Source organism: Mirounga angustirostris, unplaced genomic scaffold (assembly GCF_029215605.1).
Source record: "Mirounga angustirostris isolate CCGP_5_RB_7025 unplaced genomic scaffold, mMirAng1.0.hap1 SCAF_3, whole genome shotgun sequence".
In the NCBI taxonomy this organism is placed as follows: Eukaryota; Metazoa; Chordata; class Mammalia; order Carnivora; family Phocidae; genus Mirounga; species Mirounga angustirostris.
In genome coordinates, this window is record NW_026991711.1 from 144,930,378 (window position 1) to 144,951,456 (window position 21,079).

At 38.3% G+C, this 21,079-nt stretch overlaps 1 long non-coding RNA gene across 1 annotated transcript in view; it reads right to left on the reverse strand.

The window, feature by feature from the left end:
• Positions 1-21,079, reverse strand: part of LOC135363899 (uncharacterized) — a 43,443-nt gene extending 22,364 nt beyond the window's left edge. The window contains exon 1 of the long non-coding RNA XR_010410238.1: positions 20,272-21,079. This is a non-coding gene — a long non-coding RNA (uncharacterized LOC135363899). The remainder of the gene's footprint in view (positions 1-20,271) is intronic.

Consider the following 21,079-nt stretch of genomic DNA (forward strand, 5'->3'; position numbering starts at 1 on the left):
CTGTTCTTACAGGTTATCTACTTTTTCCATTAAAGTCCCTAGCATATTAATTGTAGTTTAAAACACAATTCCTGGTGTGATAATTCCAACATTCCTGTTACATCTGACTCTGGTTCTGATGGTTTAGTCTCTTCAAACTGTGTTATTTGCCTATAGATGCCTTGTAATTTTTGTGGAAAGGTGAACATGATGTACTGGCTAAAAGGAACAGTGGTAAACAGATCTTTAGTAACGTGGTGGTAAGGGGTCGAGAGGAAGTGTTCTACGGTCTATGAAAAGGTCTCAGCCTTTTAGCAAGTCTGTGCCTATGGACTATAAACCTCACCAGTACTTCTTGGTCCTGCTCCTCCCCACCTACGTGGAATAATATGGCTAAAGGGGATGGAATTTGGTATTTCTCTCCCCCCCCGCCCCCAGGTAGGTTAGTCTTTGATATAATCCCAGAAGGTTAGGCTCTAGTAAAGAACCTCCTGAGAGCAGACCTTGTTAAGAAGAATAGAATGCTCTGTTTTTGAAAATGGCTACTATCCCCCTTCCTTGTCAAAAGCATGAGGAGATTTTTCTCTGATTTCTACTGTGAGAACCTATTAGAGCTCCAGGAGGTAAAATACACAAGACTGTGAGGGCCGTAAACAGTTGCCCTTCTGTCCCCAGAGTTTTTAATCTGTCTGTGTTGTCCACACTGAGCCTTCAGGCATTCATCAGTTATAGTTCAGGTTTTCCTACCCTGGCACTGGTTTCCACATGGGTTTCTGCTCCAGCAAGCTGTGTTCTTCTATAGCCACTTTTCTGCATTTCCATATTTTGGCAGTGGTTTGCTCTGTGACCTTGCTTCTCTAATGGATCTAAGAAGAGTTGTTGATTTTTTTCAGCTAGTTCATCTTTTTACTTGTTAGAATAGAGTGATGACATCTAAGCTCTTACATCTTGGACCGTAATTCTTTGAAAATGCTTTGAAAATCAGATCATGTTTCTCCTCTACTCAAACAGACAAACAAAAACACCAAAAATATCTGTCAGTAGCTTCCCAGAATAACAGGCAAAATGCTTATAAGGTCCCTTGAGGTCCTACATTGTCAGGCTCCTCCTCTGCCCAGCCTGAGTTCGGCTATCTGAGCTTACCTCCTCCTACTACCTCATTCCCAACACTCCAGGCTCATTGCTGTCCTCTGACCATGGCAGGTGTGCTTCAGACAAAGTGTTTACAGTTCTTGTTCCATTTGCCTGGAACAGTCTTCCAGATAGCTTCACGACTCACTCCTACCTTCTTTATGTCTAATTGGGGTCATTTCTCCTTGTGAAGAAGCTCTGTTGTTGTCAGAAGGTTTCTCAGTGAGATTAGAATCAGAGCTGGATGATTTGGCTGTGTCATTGGGCATATACTGGCATCAGGCTATGGTAGCCTATAGAGATCATTGCTTCAATAGAAAACTACCCTGCCTGGGAAACAGAGCCTTTAAAATGCCAGCACAGGACATCCTCCTGTGGGCGTGCTTAAAAAACACAGACAGCATTAGCTTCTGTGGCTGTAAATGCAACTCCCCTTTCGTTATTTTATTTTTAGTGCTTTCCAGGCTAACCACTGGCTCCTGCTGATTGATGCATTCTTTATTTTAGACATGCTATTGTGTTCAATCAATGGCAGTCAAGTCTTGCTAGCTAGGGAGCCATTCTGTCCCTTTCTAAAGTGAAATTGCTCAACACATTTAGCTCCATTATATGTAGGCTTAAAAATTTAACTCTGTTTCTGAGTTCATAGGGAATGCATTAGCTTAGAAGCAAAAGGAGTATTAGAAGGGCACTTGAGTGTAGAGGGCAAAAGAGGCACTCAGTCCATCAAAGTGATTCTCATCCTAGGCTGAGTAGTAGGATTCTCACAAAATTCTGGCTCCTACCTCATACTTACTGACAAAGATGTGGGTACTTTACATTTTAAGTAAGACTAAACTACTCTCCAAAGATATTATTTGAATTCACACTTCTAACAAACAGTATGTAAATGTACCTCCTCCCCTACCTTCTCCCTTGTATTTACTGCTAAATCTTTTACCTAGGGTTTACTCTTGGGCAAGAGCTTTGGTGAAATATATCATAGTAAAAATATACATAAGATATATAATACTCACAGTTATGAATATCACGTAAACATGCTGCCCCTATTTCTGTGTATGATGAAGAGAGAAGCATATCACACATTTATTCCTCTCCAGAAAAATGCTTCCCTAAGTAAAAGGGTATTAAATGAAATGACAATGTGTTGATTTGCAGTTTATGTTAACTGATCAGTTACCATATTAGAACAGATTAACTGTACTGCATATATGTAATTTACTTCAGATAAAGTAGAAAGGGATAGATTTAGGGTGAGTTCAGGACATGATAATGTGTTTAGCTTTGGAATGAAGTTGATATGTCTCTTGATCTCTGTGACCCTAAGTGTATTAATATATAGCTAGGCATCATAAAAGAATGACAAGAAGATTAAACAAATACATATGAAAGCATTTTGGGAAATGGAAAGCACATTTTCAAGCTGAGAGATGATGGGCCCTGCTGTACCATGTTTTGTTTGTTTGTTTTTTAAAATATTTATTTATTTGAGAGAGAGAGAGAGAGAGAGAGAGCACGCAGAGGGAGAGGGAGAAGCAGGCTCCTCACTGAGCAAGGAACCCGATGTGGGACTCAATCCCAGGATCCTGGGATCATGACCTAGGCCGAAGTCAGATGCTTAACTGACTGAGCCACCCAGGCATCCCCCAGCTGTACCATGTTATAAGATACATTATATCCCTCAAGTATATCTAGCATGATTATTTTGATAAAATTTGAAGGGTCAATATACCAGGAACCATTAGAACATAATCTTTCTAGGGCCACTGAAATCACTCTTTTGTACATAGTAGGCCTTCAGAAAATAAATGGCTGTTAACTGTATTTTGCAAATAGTTTTCTTATATAGAACTCAGACTTGCTGTTTCCTTTACTCTATCCAGTGTATTGCTCAATAAATAGCTCTCCAAATTAATATCTCCCAAGTTGGAGCTCTTTTTTCCCATATCAGAACTCTCCAAATGTATTATTTGTAGTACTGGTCTGTAACACATATTCACAGAATTAACTTCATTTATGTATACATCATCGCCTCTTGACCTTCATCCCCATTTGATCTGTAGTTGTGTCTCTCTCCTGTGCCTAACACACAGTAGGGGCTTTTTTACTTTATGATATTTAACTCATATTGCTTGATGACTACTATGTCTCATCTCCCAGACTAGACCATGACATGTTTTCTGGGTCTCCCAGAGTCCTGTCTCAGGTTTGATCACGGCAGAGAGAAAGGCTGCTTCTTTTCCGATAACCTGAACATTATTTATAACTTGGTTCTATTCTGGGAATATTCTTGGGTGAGATTAAATTCTCTATCTTTCTGATTCCAAATTCCATTAAAAACAGTAACAACAACAAAAGACTGGCAAGTTACATCTAAATCTATCTGGTATGTAAAGTTCTTTCAAGGAATGTGATAATAAAAAAAGCTCTTATGATCTTGTTGCCTGATTTTCCTTCAGGTTTTAACTTGGGAAAAGGCCAATGACAGGGCAAGATTGGGTCCTGGTGACCCAGATGAAGAGCCCCCAGTAGGAATTAGGGGCCAAGATTTGTGTCCCAGCTCAGCCAATGACTGCTGTGTGAATTTAAACAAGTCACTTTGCCATCTGATATTGCTCCTTCATCTTTAAGCTAAGCAGATTAGACCAGGATTCATATTCACAATTATTTGTGGGTCAGAGACCACTCTGAGATTCTGCTGAAAACTATGGGCCTTTTTCCCCCCAAAAAGCACAAATACAACTATAAATAGAATTCTAAAAGTGTCAGAGGCTCTGTAAAATCCACCCACATATTCCCTAGAGGACTTTAGAATGATTTTTAAGGTCTAAAGTATGTGGTTGAAAAAAAAAAAATCCATTTACATTTGCTACTCCCAATGTGAATTAGTTTTAAAATGTGGATTTGAGCCATTTATGTCATTAGAAGTCATAATTACTTTTTTGTAATTTAAAATACAGCAGAGCAAATTTTTCAGTAGAAAGAAGATCTCTTTTATGGATTAATAGCATCTCAGGGTCAGTGAAGTGGTCAGTCCCTCGTGCTGCACAATGCAGGGCCTCCTTCTATGACCCATCTCAGAGATAGACATTTAGACTTGAGCCCATATGGTGACGAGAGCTCACTCACATGTTTATTGCTGGGCAAACAAAGAGTTTAGGAATCTTCTTTTCTTTTTGAGCTATAGTCTGCCCTCACCATGTAAATGTCCGCTATTGACCCTATTTCTGCTCTCAGGAGCTACATAGATAAATTTCAGTTTTTTTTTCCAGTCTGTTAGGATTCAATGGCAGCCTCTTTTGTCCTCTCTTAATTTTCTCTATGCCAGGCATTTCAGTTTCAAATACAATTGTTCTAGAAAAGTGATTTCATAAGACTACTTTTAATCTCAATTACCATCTTCAATAGAACTCTTGAAACAGAGAGCTCACACTTAGTAAGTATATTCCAGAAAAGGTCTTACAACCCACGGTTAGGGAGTCACTCCTGCTGCCTGCTGCCTGATGTTAGGAAGGCTGCTAACACCACCAAGAGCCTGGTCCCTAAACAGGTGCCTCTGCTGGGTCCTGTTGGAATTGTGATCACCTGAAACCCCTAACTATAATCAATCGAGACTGCCCTCATTCTCTATTTCTTAAAAGCAGAGTAATCTTTCTAAAAGCAAAACTCCCTGTTGGCCTGCACCTGACCCGCATCAGCCTCTTCCCCACTCTTAGAAACCTTTGGGAATACTAGTTGTGTCCTTCATCATGCCATCTTTCCCTCCAAGTGTTGTGCCATCTACAAATGTAAATAAGCCTGCCCTTTTTTTCACTCCAAATTAATTGATAAACATATTGACCCATGGCTTGCCAAATACAAGCTTCCCTCTGTGGATTCATTATTCATCCTTCTTTGCTCTGTCACTTCCCAGCTTCATCCAACTCACATTTAACTGCCTGATCTATAGAATGGAGAAGAGCAGGAGGATTATGTCCTGTTTGGGGCAACATTTATTTCCTTTCCTTTTCTTTTTTTACTCATTAGTTTCCTTTCCTCAAACTCTGTTTTCTTCATTCCTTCATGGGTTCATACTGCATATCTTGGTCTTACATTTGGTTCCTTATCCTGTGTTCATTTGCTATGGAGAAGAGAACCTTCATTGTGTTTTTTGGGATCTCTTGGCCTTCTGCTTTGTGCAGGGCTGGCTGAGTCTGCGTTTGTTCCAGGAGGCTCTTTGCTGTATGCTGTGCCGAGTCAGTCCTGTGCAGGCGAAGTGTTTCAATATATGCTCGTTAGCATTCAGCAGAGGCGGCTCTGGCTCTGAGGATTTTCGCAGGCCCCCAGACCAAGTTATTTTCTTCCACCTTCAGAATTACCTTAATATTAAATGAAGGTTTAAAGAAAATGTAAACACAAAGTATATGTGTGTTTGGGAATAGGAGGAGGGCGTGGGGAGACAGAAATTATTAGAAAGTCCTCATAGACCTCACACTTTAATCTTAGTACAATTGCATCTGTAACCAAACAAATATTACTGATAGGAAAAAAGATTCAAGACACAAGTTAACCAACTATCCGTTATTCAATGGAAAGATGACATGAATGCAAAGTGCTTTGAGAACCAAGGAATGTGTGGTTCTGTAGAGATGTTCATGATATCACCTCCCGTCTTTCACCTAGAAACAGTTAATGTCACACTTGAAAAAGGCTAAAAAAGGCATCCTCCAAGGTTTGCCCAAGTGAGTGATTTTACTTTTAAAAAGGCTTCCTCATATAACTTTGTGACCATTATTGGGTTATAAAATAAATTAAATATGGGTCAGGATAAGCAAGTAGGCCTATACTCAAGTAAGGGAAGTAATTGACTAATGGTTTAGTAAGTTGGACTTTTTGGTTACCATATTTTCTTGATGTTTGAGCCCCTCATATAAATGAATCAATGTTGCCATTAAGTTATTAACTCTAATTTAAAGAAAATTGTCTTAAGCATAACTTTGTTACTCTGTAGTTACCTTGTGGATGAAAGGGATGAGCTCTAGAGGTAATAGAACCTTTTCAAACTGAGAGAGGCACAGACAATTTCAGCTTAGAGAGTGACAGGTGGCTGAATGATTATTGTGCTTTAATATTTCAGAGTCAATCCCAACATTGTCTAAGCAAGGTTAATAGGTACTGTAAACCTATAATAAATCCTAGAGAATGACAGGAAAATCTATATCAACATCCAAAAAGCTAAAGGTGAAAATGAATTAGGGTCTCCTGACAATGCAACTTTATGCCTCATTCACTATTTATTCACTTAGTCATCAGTGTATACTGAGGAAATATGATGTGTCATAACTTCTTCTAAAACTGTGCCATCCTTATAACCTTGAACAAATTACTTCCCTTCTTCAAGTCTAAATTTCACCATCCAGGTATTTCTGTCATGGAGTTGTGAGGTTTAGTGACTAAGCTATGTAAGACTTTAGCAGAGTAACTGATTGGATGCTTATTGAATGAATGAATTCCCTTACCTTCTCCTTAACATTTAGACATCTCCCTCCCACCCTGTAATTTATAATAATATAAAATAAGTTCCATTTGTTAATAATAAATGTCCATCTACAGTTTTGAGTCAACAGGAATTGTGAGGGATCTGTGTTTGCAGATGAAATTAAAGTATTTAGATATTATTACAACTGATCAAATATTTTTGCAAGATAATCCACCAAGCCCAAGGATGTCATTCTTTGCCAAACAGCACTCTGAGGCTTGCTGACTGCAGTAAATGCAAATCCACACGTTTTTTGAGTTTCTTTGTTTCATAGCAAACATGAGCAGTGACTTCCTTTCATTTATCAATTCTAACCAGAATATTTTTCAGTAATACTTAGAAAAATCTTATAAACCAATTTTCTAAAATATAAAATATGTATACAATTTTTCATGTTAAGTAGCAATGGACACATGAAGTGTCCACTGGTATGATGTTAGAACAGACCCAAGTGAAACAGAAGGTAATTCTGTAGATTTTGAGTATATAGTTGTGGTAGTTGCCTTCTGGTTTATACTCCAAATTTGGGTTAATTTTGAAATCTTAAAAAAAGATATGCCAAAGACATACACCAAGTTATTTATTAATTATATCAGTCATTTATTCAGTCAATATGGATGAGTACGTACTGTTTGCCAGGCATTGTGCCTGAGACCCCAAACTGAAACTATGTAATCTTGACATCAAGAAGTTCGCTCCAATGAGAAAGATATGTGAACAAATCAGTTCTATAAACTAATTGATACAAGAGAAAATGATCCAAGAGCAGGAGGGAAATATGAGAAAAAGCTAGCCAAGTCCGCTTGGGGAAATTAGAGGAGCTTCCCAGAGGAGGCAAGCTGAGGCGGAGGCATAAGCGGGAGATTATCAGTGGGGAAGTAGGAAGAAGCTATTTGGCAGGGAGAAGGCAAGGAGAGGAGCATGGAGGCTGGAAGGAGCCCGGAATGATCAGGGAATGTGGAAGAGTGGGTTAGTGTCCCTAACTAGTAACTCATAAATTACTGTGAAAGGGGGAAGCAGGAAGGGCTGGGAAGGAATGAGGCCAAATAGGTGGGGAGAGGCCAGGATCTATCAGCCTGTGGAGCAGGCAGAGGGTGCCAGTGGGTTGCCCCTCTGTGGGCGGTGGGGGGTTACTGGAGAATTTTGTCTATGGAAGTTTCGTAATCAAATGAATATGTTCTGATTCCTGAAGGAGACTAACAATATTGTGATTCTTTTGTTGTTTACAAGTTACAGAAATGGTGCACACCCCGCTTTGTTCCTAGGGGTTTCTTCAATGATTCTGCTTGTAATGAAGTTCAGGGATGCCAAAAGAAATATTTGAGCTAAGTAATATATCAGAATTACAGTAAGAGCCTGTGAGCAGATTTTTAGTTAACAGGTTTTTAATAGGCTGTGATGCAATTCTTAATGGAGAAGATTTAATTATAAAGGAAGCCTGTCTCTAATGGAAATTTGGCTGGTGTGTTTTGATTTCTCAGTGAATTAAAAGGTTTATATAGGGTTAGATGGTTGAAATTCTTGGAGAAAACGTGTATATACCACTCTGGCCTGGGTTCGAAAACTTTCCACTCATTTTCTTTATCTCTTGCAGCAAAGCAATGAATCTGCTAGAAATAAATTTCACTTAAATAGAGCATAATTTTTTATAATTTCAGGGGTTAAGCATCTGAAAGGCCAGAATGAATCAGCATTCCCTGAAGAAGAAGAAGGTGTAAACGAAAGAGAGGAGCAGTGGGAACATTAATTACGGGTCTGCAGCAAGAAGGCTTCTTGGGAATAACTGAACCATTAACTTTTCTGAATATCCCATGGAAGGCCACTCCCTGATTGACCTCCAGAAGCATTCTCCACCTCTGCTCTCTACCATACAGTAGTAATACACCTCCTGGGAAGCTCTCCTTGACTGAACTTTAGAGCCAAGTACAGATTGTTCGATATTACTTAAAATTAAAGAATAAGCATTTATTTTATGGTGATTTTTCTTTTTAATGACATTTGCATAGACATTTGCAAATATGTGAGTGTTCTAACTTTAATACTGCAGAGCTTAATCCCTGATGTCCTACTGATGTGATTTGCCTTCTAAGGTCAAATGTAAATAGCTTCACTTTAAGAGTAAAAAATAAATATTAAATACATTTAGACATGGTGTGTCTGGGTTTAACTTACAGAGGAATATTTTAAGGAAACTTTTTTTTTTAAGATTTTATTTATTTATTTGACAGAGACATAGCGAGAGAGGGAACACAAGGGGGGCAGTGGGAGAGGGAGAAGGCTTCCCACTGAGCAGGGAGCCCAATGCGGGGGCTCGATCCCAGGACCCCGGGATGATGACCTGAGCCGAAGGCAGACACTTAACGACTGAGCCATCCAGACGCCCCTTAAGGAAACTTTTAAGTTTCATTTATCATGTTTCTGTATACAGAACAGTATGTGGTATTTATTTCAAAATGATGAAGAAATGCCCAATTTCTTGATTCAAAAGATCATAATATATTGGTCTTTAGGTATTAACCATCCATTTTCCTCCAACTTGTTAATGGCTAAAGGACTGCAGAATTCTCATTTTTCTGAGCAGTGAGAGATATATTTCTCAGCATTTCCACTAGCTTTTAAGAAAGAAAAATGTTAAATCTAAAATAAAATATGCCAAAATCTCCCCTGCCACTTTTTTGGCTATTACTTGAAATATGAGCTATTTCCTATTGCATTTTAAGGAATGATTAGCATTTTGTAAATCTTCTATTTTCATCAAATAAGAAATTCCATTAATTCATGCATATAGTCATTCATTAACTCAATAACTATTTTTAATGAGTTTATCTCTGGCAAACGACTTTGCTGGGGGTTATAAAAATAAAGGAAAGATAATTTCTCATCCTTAAAACTGGCAGAGAAGGTAAAGCATCAGTATAAAGCAAGGTTTTCCAGGACAGTATATATATATATATATATTTATTGAATAGAGCTTTTGGTTATTCAAAGTTCTGGCCTCCAGGACAATATTAATTATTTTTTTAAAGATTTTTATTTACTTATTTTAGAGACAGCTTAGTGTGTGTGTGAGCAGGGGGAGGGGCAGAGGGGGAGGGAAAGAGAGAGAGAATCTCAAGCAGACTCTGTGGAGCATGGAGCCTGACATGGGGCTCGATCTCACAACCCTGAGATCAAGACCTGAGGGGAAACCAAGAGTCAGTCACTTAACCAACTGAGCCACCAGGCACCCCATTAATGATTTATGGCATTTCAAGGTAAAATATCTATGCCATAAAATTTAGTGAGGATGGTGGAATGCTCAGTTTGGTTCCCACACTGATGATACTGGTGAAGTTCAATGGTTTCATGGATGGAAAAAATGAAAACGTTTCTCAAAAGTCAGTAAAGAGGGAACTTAAGATGGAAAGAAAAAAAGCAAATGTGAAATCCACTGTGGGATCTTATATCAAGATTCAAAGAAGTAAAACTATTGTTTTTAATTTTGAATGCAAGTTTTACAATATAGAGATTAAGAGAAATATGTGAATCTATTAGACAATGCAGTAGAGATAACAGTCATTTTTCTTAGGATATTTTCCTCAAGAAAATAAATGCAAAACTCATTGATAAGTAGTATCACCAAGTATGAGTGAGCACTCTGGTTCCAAGTGTCTTTCCTCCTTCCTGCTCTCCTTTCCTCCCTTATTCCCTCCCTCCTTCCCTCCATCCCTCCTTCCTTCCTTCCTCTCCTCCTCCCCACCCCCACCCCTAGCCTTTTATGGGGTTTGTTGCTGTTATTAAGCCAGTTTCAATCAAAACTTTCTGGAGTTTCTAGACCACCTGCTGTGACTGTTAGATTTCCTAAATTTCTTTCTACTTAAAACATGATTAAGGCGCAGATTTGTTTTACATGATTTTGAATTATTTGTAGAAAACATTGATACCCCTAGAGACTATTTGAGATAACCCCAGGGTGCTAAAAAATAAAATTTGCCCTCCCTTTCCTTGAACATACTTTCAAAATGTTTTTTTTTTTTTTTTCAAAAGGATTCAGACAAACAAAAGAAATCAAAGCTTTTGCTGATTTTGTAACATCATTTGGATAAATAAGTAGCATGGCTTCTGGATTCTTCTGTTCTCTATTAAAAATACAAAAATATAAAAATTAAAAACATAAGTTTTCCTTAGGAAATGTTGGTTTCTTCCATTCTGTTCTCTACTCTCAAAACAGAGATTACAATTAAAAGCATAAGTTTTCCTTGGGAAATATGTTGGCTTTCTCAGAAATCTGAAGGAAGCCAGCTGAGATAATAGCTTTTCAGTTTCCTTTTCACACAATTATAGTTTACAACAAAATTTTTTCAAGAAGACAACTTGGCTTCAGTTTGGCTGAATGGTCAAAGAAACTTTCTGAACAAAACAAAACAAAAACTTTATCTTTCCCAGACCACATTTATAATATAACATAATGGCTAATAGATGAGCTTTGAGTCACTCTGGCCTGGGTTCAAATTCAATCTCTATCAAATTTTAGACTGTTACTCCATTTGTAAAATGGGTAACATCATACCTACCCCTATAGATTATCGTGGAAATTAAATGAGATAAGACACATTAAAATGCTTAGTCCAGCTTAGGGAGCATTTAGTAATCGGTCCCTGTTGTTGTTATCAAGGTGGGAAAGGACCTGATGCTGTCTATCTAAGCCTTACCCAACACATGATCCTCTTCAACATCACAGACCAGTGATTGATCCCCTCCCTTTTTGATTAACTCCAGCTGAATCCCAAACCCAGCTAAAGAGCTTTAACTATTCTTCTCTGTATGAAACTCTTTCTTCTGTACTTCACCTCCTTGATCACAGCCATCCAGCTCTGTGATGTCTTCTCCCAAGTGGCCTCGTCTCTGTGTTAAAACACCACCAGGTCCTCCCAACCTTTCTCATCATCCTGGCCACTTGCTGTTGGATCCTCTTTAATTGTGTATACTGAATCTAAGAAAGGTTATGTCAGGGAGATATGTTGGGTTTTTTCCCTAATCTCCCTAAACATAAGAAACTGAAGCATAGAATGTAGCAGGGCGGAGCAGAATTCTAGACCAGGATTCTTTCTATTAGACAATAATATTGTAAGCCCTTTTGCTTCCCAGAGTTGGCTAGGGTAAGGGTCTTTATAAAAAACAAAATTCTCAGACTTTTTCTGTTCTTAAAAAAGCTCTCACCATCCATTTTAAATTTTAATTCAATTATGGCAATGTTTTCTACATTGTGGAAACATTTTAGGTTGGTAAGGGACAAATTACTTTTATTTTTATACTTATAAATACTGTCATAATACATATTAGAAAAGATACATAATCATGATCTTATTGCTATTGTTGCTTAGGATGAGGCAAGGTTAATGTGTGAATATATTTTAAATCAATTTAAAGAAAAATATTAAATAACCATAGTAGAGGTGGTACCTCAAAATCACCAAATGATATACAATTGAATGAAGTTTGGAAACACTGGTTTTGGGTATGGTCATAGCAAATAAGTGTAAGTATTGTTGAGTTCATTTAATGGCAATATGGATTTATGAATTTATAAATAAACCACTTATATTGCATTAATTTAAAAATTCTGTTTCTTTATCCATATCTAAAAGCAGTGTAAGTGCACACTGAGTAATAGAAAAATCATGTCTAATTACATTAAAGTGTTAATGCTCATAGTGATTTTGAATATTTGCTTTCTCTGAAGATGAAGAAAGAAGAAATGCCTTTACTTTTCTAAGACCCTAATTCTAAAAACCAGTTTTCAAAGCTCCAGCAGGTGTATTAATTATTAAAAATGTCCATGCTGCCAAAATGTGAAATCTGTTTAAAGAAATTAAATTATTAGATTTCAAACATCATGATATTCTGGAAAACTAAATATCAGAGGAAGAATTTTAGGAAAATGATGGAGGGCATCTTTGGTTTTAAGTGACACTGTAAGTAGTTAAGGTGCTAAAGTTGTCAAACATCCCACTAATTCACACAGCAATGGGGGTGAAGGTTTCTATTTTGCAATATTATGTGAATTAAATAATTTACATGAATGCATAGGTACTTGACTGCATTTTGTAAAGAGGCTATCATTCAACTCCAGAACTATTCTTGACATTTATCTTGTGTGTCCTCTTCATTCTGTGGACAGACATTGGTGCAGTCACTTTCCTCCTTGCATTTCATACTTAGTTCATGCAGATAGAGAGACTTGGTCTGTAGAAGGCAGACGAACATGAGAGTAGAAGAAGTAGGCAAAGGAGAGAACTCAAAGAAGCCTAAAAACTTGAGGGGAAAAAATGGTATTAAATGGTATTGGATTCATCTTCATTTTTTGTTTCTCACTCTACAAATGTGACTTAGTATTTTTTCCCTTTTCTCTTACTTTTAGTAACAATGAGCCTAATTTGAAGCAATGAGCACAGTAAACCCAGAGTATATGTCACTAGGATTAGAGTCCTAGAAGTAGCAGAATATTAGAATATGTTTGGCAAATGATTCTTCATTATTATTCAGAACAAGCATTTGACAGCAAATAATAGAAAACCCAGCAAACAGTAGCATACAGGCTGATTTATGTCATGCAATAAAATGTCCAGGACTGGAATTGTGTGGCTCAAGACTCCATTGGGTATCCAGACACTTTTCATTTTCCTTAATATTCTCGAAGTTGTGACTTCATGGTCCCAAGAGAGCTGCTGCCTCAGACATCCAGTCTGTTCTAAGCAAAAAGAGCAGTGGGAAGAAAAAGGGAAAGAATCTAGCAGGAAAACAAAGTTGTCCCAGAGGCCCCCAACTAATGTCTTACCGGACTAGAGCTGTGCCGTAAGACTACCCCTCAATGCAAAGGAGTTGGAGAAAGTACATATTTTTTAAAGATTTATTTTTAGAGAGAGAGAGAGAGAGTACACATGCATGCAGGGGGGAGGGGCAGTGGGAGAGGGAGAGAGAATCTCAAGCAGATTCCCCGCTGAGCATGGAGACTGACGGGGGACTCAGTCTCACAACCCTGAGATCATGACCTGAGCCAAGAAATCAAGAGTCAGATGCTTAACTGACTGAGCCACCCAGGTGCCCCAAAAGTAAATATTTTAGACAAGGAACCTGGCCACCTTCCAACTCACAATATCTGCAACGAGCAATATCTGCTTCCCAAATGAACAGAATTCAGGAAAGCTCTTCTTCCCTGGGGTATCTCAAGGAAGCACAGACTATTCAATACATGTCAAAGAGTTGAAAACATTAAAACTCACTAGATATTTTTGCTACTTAAAAATGCATAAATTAGGTTAATGTTTATGATAGGCCTGTAGCTAGATAGAACAATTCAGATATCCTTAATTATTCTACAGTATTTTCCATAGGATAATTTGGTGTCATTTATAAAAGTATACTCTAGAAACAAAAGATCATTATTCTAGTTTATTATTCAATAAATATGTATGAATGAGTCCTGAGGATACAGGTACTAATAAGAGAGTTAAAGTCCTTAAATCCATGGATGTATATTCTAGTATTTGAAGACTGTCAATATACATACAAATTCATACATAAATTATTAATAATAATAAATGAAATCATGTCAGATAGTGATAAATTACTGGAAGGAAATAGAATGAGGTGATGTGGCAGGGCACCTGGGTGGCTTAGTCCGTTAGGCATCTGACACTTGATTTCGGATCAGGTCATGATGTCAAGGTCATGAGATTGAGCCCCATGTTGGGCTCTGTGCTCAGTGTGAAATCTGCTTGAGATTCTCTCTCTCACTCTGCCTCTGCTCATACCCCACATGCTTGCGCAGGCTCTCTCTTTCAAAATAAATAAAGTCTTAAAAAAAAAAAAAGAACGAGGTGAGGTGATGTGGCTCAGGGTGGCATCTTCTCTTTGATCATAGTTCTGTGACCTTGGGGAAGCCCTTTAATCACACTGGGACCCAGTTTTCTGAGCAGTAAAATGGAGAGAATGATATGAGGGAGTGGATCAGATGTTCCTGTGAGGCTCCTTCCAACGCTAAGAACCGTTTCTTCCTCTGATTCTCTTTTAGGAACTGCAGACAAGCAGCAAAGAAGAAAAGAAGAGACAGGAATAGACAAAAAGCAACAGCATTAAGAGAGAATGGGATCAGAAGAGAAAAAGGGTATCTTTGTATGCTTATATGGCAGTCAACAGAACAAAATTGTTTTAGTTAGAAATATACACACATATGTATGTATGTATTTAACGGCATTAGCATTGTAACCAATTATATTTTCTGTCTTTTAAAACTTCTCCTTAGAAGATGATCTCAAAAACGGTAATCATTTTTTTTTGTTTGTTTGTTTGTTGTGGTGGTAGTTTTTTTCCTTAAGATTTGAAAGTCTTTCCAAGAAAAACGTCCTCCTACAAATCACTAATTGGATAATTTACTCTATCATAGCATGCAGGCTTAGTGGCTATTAAGTTGCATACCAGGTTTTTCCCTTTACAGAGATTTATGTGACATGGTATGAAATTCTCTGGAACATTTCCACGGTGTTCTGGAATAGTTTGTTTTCTTTTTCTCCACCAGGTGCAAAATGGGTTGATAACAAGCAGAAGCTGACTTGTCAGTGCTTCGCTCCTGTGGGAGCTTGGAAATATACCAACACAAAACCACACCACCACCATCACTTCCACCTGCATCATTGTGTCTTATTTTCTTCCTCTTGGATTGCCTTCAGAAGCATGTTAGATATTTGGTACATAAATATTGACATGTTTTTCAGATATTGTTCTTTCCTTTTATATATTTTTTCTAATTATTTATGCTACACTATTTGCCAAGTTCCTTTTGGTTTTAATTTACTTTTCTCTACTACGAAAAGGGAGATCTTGAATTTGGGTAACTTTTAAGCGATTCATTTTTAGTTTTTCTAATTCTGGAATCTGAGTCTTCTTTTACAATAGAGAGCTTTCAAATATATTTCCTTTTTTCTTTTCAAATTCTATCATACTTATTTATTCTTCTGTTTCTTTTTCAAGTTGTTGGTCTTGATTCAGTTTAGTTCCACAAATACATATTAATAATATACTGCACACCAACTATTTATTTAAGCATCAGTTATAAAAATGAAAAGGCTATTATTGTTGCTGCCCTCCTGCCAGTTAATACTGGTTCAGTTCTTTACAGTTAATAAAGTGGCCTCACCTATGTTTCTCAGTTAATAATCACATTAAATATGTATGACAGATAGGATTCATTTTATAGGACAGGAAACTAGAGCCCTAAATGAACTAATAATTCAACAAACCCTTCTATTCGTTGATGCTCTTTTTGAGAAATTGTGATGGTTTTAGGATGGGAAAGCCCATCTTCCTTCAAAACCAGAGGCTTTTGCATTTTCTTAGAGTGTCTTGTAGATTGCACTGGAATTAAATTTTCTACATTTCAGACATTTCTACATTTCAGACTTAAAGCAGAGGGGGATAATTTTGTTAATGATGCTGGAATAGAAAGAAGCCCCTGAGTTCTACTTTAATTCTTTGATATTGACCTCAAACTAAAATGACCTTTAACCAATAGAAGAAGCAAATTTGAAACTCCTTTTAAACTATGTGACTCATTTAAAAATATTTTTTATGTTTAAATCTGTGCTTTAAAAAAAAAATCTTTAATATCTAAAAAGTTGCTGAGCTTATGACAATGTTGGGTATAATCTTTTCTTAAAGAAAAAGGCATCAATCTTTTTAAGTTTCTTTTCCTTGATGTCTAATAAACTGAAAAATCATTTCACAAATTGCTTTTTTTTTTTTGTTATGGCCTTTCCCTTTCTCTGCACCCCATCCCCAGGATTTGAAGAATGCTAATTTTTACTTACCATTCCCAGATTTGTATTGCCCCAAAAGTAAAACTAATATAAACAAGCATAATTACCATAGACTTAAATGACAATTGTGGCATAAACTATAAATATTATGGCATTAAAAAACAATATGTTACGTAAGGAGGAACCAAAGAGAACATTCTAACTGCTGCTTTCCTCAAGCTGAGGAAACAATTTATTGATGTTTCAAAATAACTTTTTTCCCTCAAGAGTAGCGATGGGGTTCAGGACCAACTACTGCAAAGTATGACACCCTGGCACATTAAATACTGTAAGCTGAAGGGGTTTGAGAAAATGGCAGAAGCAGGAAGGTCACCTTCCCTCTGCCCTTCTCCCTGAAACACGCCATAAAACCCTCACGTGAGGAGTGCCTTATAACCAGAAGAAAGGAGCACCCTTGTCTCTGAAGACAAAGGGACTCAAAGAAGAATCCAAACAAACAAGCACTGCTAAGTATCCCCCAGTTTACTACACTTACTTCATACTCCTTAACTTATCCTAGTCTTCCACGACCCCATTCTTCCTCAATCCTAGCATGAAAATACTCAGATCTGTTTCTTTGGATCTTCATTTCCTTATGAAGCCTCCCATGTCATGTAAAACTTATTAAAAACTATTAAATAAATCTGTATGCTTTTTTCCTATTAATCTCTTTGTCAGTTTAACTTTCAGAACAAGCCAGAAACCTTTTTCCTCCCCTACAGTAGCAAAGGTAGAACATGGCTTTATATGAATCAAAACAACGGGATGAAAAAACTTAAAAAAAAAAAAAAAGCTCATAGATGGTTGACCATCTCTTGCAGGAGAATATCTTCTCTTCTTTATTTTTTAAAGAGACTGGCATTTGTCCAGGCACTGCAGTAGATGGGCGGGTTACATGACATTTCCCTGCAGCATAAATTCTACGGATGTGTTTCTGTAATCATACTAATTACATTACCAGATGTTCTCATCATTCTTCTCTTGCCTTAATGGGACATAGATTTCCTATTTTGAAATTGTCACTTATTTGTTATATTTGTCAAGTGTTTTAAATACTATATGGGCTCCTTTATTTGCTTTTGAAAACAGTAGTCTAAAAATTAAACTTGACATGAAGGCCAGTGATGACTAAGATAGGAATTATAATATTAATTATACTTCTACTAACCATACCGTGCTACTGCAATTATCCTGGACTTTCATAGGATACCAGGCCTGAGCTACCTATTTTCTCTGTCATTATAAATAGAGTTTTCATAGGAAGCAGTTCACTGGAACAAGTTATTTCTTTGGGAACCGACTGATAGCTAAATGAGATTTTTAAAATAATAATTCTTAGAGTATGGGCAGAGAAGTATTAAAAATTAGACACTGTCATCATAAGCTACCAAAAGCTGTATTGGTATAAAATAATCTAATGCAATATTTTGGGGAAAATATAATCCAAAATCAATAAATTTTGATTTAAAGCATAACTAAATTTGTATGCCTTTTTCCTATTAATGTATTAATTTTTATAAACCTTTTTCTTTCATTGTGTAATTTGGAGTTAAAATATTTTTCTGTTGAGGAATATATATATACATATATATGAAAATGTGTGCAGAATTTAAACATGTGTGCATGCATGTATATGTACACATATGTGTAGACAAAAATACATGTGTACAAATGCATATATATAATGTAACTGCGCTGAAATAAGAAGGGAAACTTTCTTTAAAGAGAAAAAAATGTAACCCACTTGCTATTAAAGTAAGCACAGACTTAAAACCCTATGAAATAAATACTTCCCTCTGTTATCACTTCCATATTATCTCTGTTAAGGAAAGGCTAGGTGAGAATGGAGGAAGACGTGCAGAAGAAAGTAGATGAAAGGAAGAAAGTGAGGACCTCCCACAGAAGGTGAAGAGCAGACTGTAGCCAGGCGGGAGGTGGAAAGAGAAAGGAGCCTGAGAGATGGGGAGCCTGAGGGAGAGGCAAGGCCTGCTCCCGCCCCCTCCCTGGCCTGGCCACACATCTCGCTTTAGTAGGTTCCTGCCCAGGCTGCCAAGTCATCTCCATCTGAATGCGGCTTTTGTGCGCCCGGCTCTTTCTAGCAGCCCCTTTTCTCCGTGGTGGGTTTAAAGATTCTGGTTTCAGTGTTGACCCACTTGGCTTGTAGATTGCATCTGATTTACCACATTTAGTGGACGCGTCTGTTTATGGGCAATTTCCTCATTATGAAAGGTCCTCTCCTTTTTTTTGTTTCCTCCAAAGAAAGACCTTTTTGTTTTGCTAATGAAGGTTCTGTGAAACTGGTGGAGTTTGCGGGGATGTGTGCCTGTAGTTTAACTTTTGAGAAACTGCTATTGTTGCTTCTAAGTGCACCTGGATGTCTAATAATGTGTTTTATTTAGCAAGCCATCCTGGAAGTCTAAAGGTTATTCTTATTTTATCTTTAAGCTGGTATTTTTCTTCTTAATATTTGCCTTAAACAATTTCCCCTAGAATTGAACGTCTGCATGACATATATCGACATATATATATCAATAGAGGTATCTGTCTATAAATAAATACACTAACATATCAAGCTCTATCTGAATCTACTCTATCTCCACCTCTATCTCTACCTCTCTAGCATGTATGTAATTCTGCCTTTCCTCTCCTCCAGCAAGGACATAAATCGTGCAGTTGATGATAATATGCTCTATACTATAGAATGGCTAGCCTACTCCTTACATGGAGAAATCTCCCCATCCTGTGGTCTTTTAGGATATTGCTACTGAAGTGAAAGCCATGCTATGATCTTGCAACTATAATCATGAATTAATTTTATAAGAAGAGGATGATTCTTTTAAAGGAGAATCTTGGTAGATTCCTATTTTTACAGCTCATACTATTTCAGTTTAGAAAAAACTGTGTCAGTCATTATTCTCAGCATCTTACATGGGCCATTTCATCATTCCAGTAATTCTGTAAAATAGGGACGCTTACATCTCCATTTCATAGAGGAGAAAACTGAGGCTTGTCCAAGATCACAGAGACCATGACGAAGTTTGAAATTGAATTGAGGGTCAAATTCAGTCCTTGGATAAGGTATTTCTTGTCTCAGGTCTTGCACATAAAATTCAACAAACAAAATGTCATCTGGATTAATATAATTACATTAATTTCTGTTAATTGAGAACCAACAGTGTGTCACATACTGTCCAGATTCCTTAAATATTCCTCAGTATTATTTCGCTAATCTATCAAAGTCTTCATGGTGAGAGGTTAGGAAACATTAAGGCCAACAGCTACCAACCACCAAAAACATTCTGTGACTTGAGGTCATTCCTATTCCAAAGCTTGTATGGTTCCCATTATTAATCACCGAGGCTATAAGAAATCACCTAGGAAATGTGAGCTTTTCTCCTTAGCATATTTGGTAAGATTAGCTACAATTAATATACCTCTGCACCAGCAGACCCATCTCCCCAAGGGTAGACAAGAGACAGATGGAGAGATCTTAATGTTTCTCTCATAGAATTCAGGTTTGCTTTTAGCAGCTATTAAGTATTAAGAATTAATGCACTCCCCATGTGTCTGCTCTGAGAAAAAACACAAATGGCTTTTTGGAATTACTTAGATCTAAAGTGCTTGAAAAGTGAGTCTCATTTTGATTGAATTAACTAGAGATGTTATCTGAAAAGAATTATCTCAATCATATATCAAACACTTAAACAAATATAAACTTTTCCTGCCTGCCCTCATTCATTGATTCATATTTACTTATTCTGTAAGTATTTCCTGAACACTTACCATGTGTAAGGCACAGTGCTTCCTTACCTTATAATCTGGCAGCAAGTGAATGCCATGGCGAGCGAGCTACAGTATTGGAGCAAGGAGGGGAAAAGCTCAGTGCGCGTCTAGAGGAGGGTCTGAGGCTCCTGCCCAGAGAAACGCGAAGAGGCTTTCTGGGAGAGCTAGCAAATGTGCTGACCCCCTGAGGCCGGGGGGGGGGGGGGTGGGGGCGCGGGGCGGGGAGAGTGTGAAAGGTAAAAATGGCAAAGACCCTTGCAGAGGAGGAGTCCCGTGCGAGGGCAGAGGGGAAATCAGGAACAGGGACTGGCGAAGTGCATGCAAGCTGTGGCCCAGACAGGCTGGCGTTAGACTGCGGGGCTCTGAGTGCGACGGCCAGGAGTGTAAGGTCACTTGTAAGCCAATGGTCCTCAGAGCGAGAGCTCCCAGTCCAGCAGCAGCGGCATCACGCCGGGCCCCACCTCGCACCTGGCGAGCCCGCCCCCTGGGGCGGGGCCTGAGCAACCTGGAGTTCAGCAGCCCCTCCAGGTGAGGCGGACGCAGCCCAGGCCTGGGAACCGGAGCGCGGCGAGCCCCGCGGGACTGCTGTGTGTGCTGTGCCCGGAAGCACTGCTGGCGGAGTCCTCAGCGGGCCGCCAGGCCCCGCGGAAGCGGCGGCCCCCGGGGGTGACCGCCGCGGCGCCAGCAGCCTCACTCTCCTTCCCCGGGTCCCGCGCTCCTTGGATGGGAAAAAGCAGCACTGGGGCAAGCCCGGCAGAGGCCCGAGCGCCAAACCTGCCCGCGGGACACCCCTGACCCCACAAGCGGAGAAGGCCTTGTCCATTTTTAAAGGGTT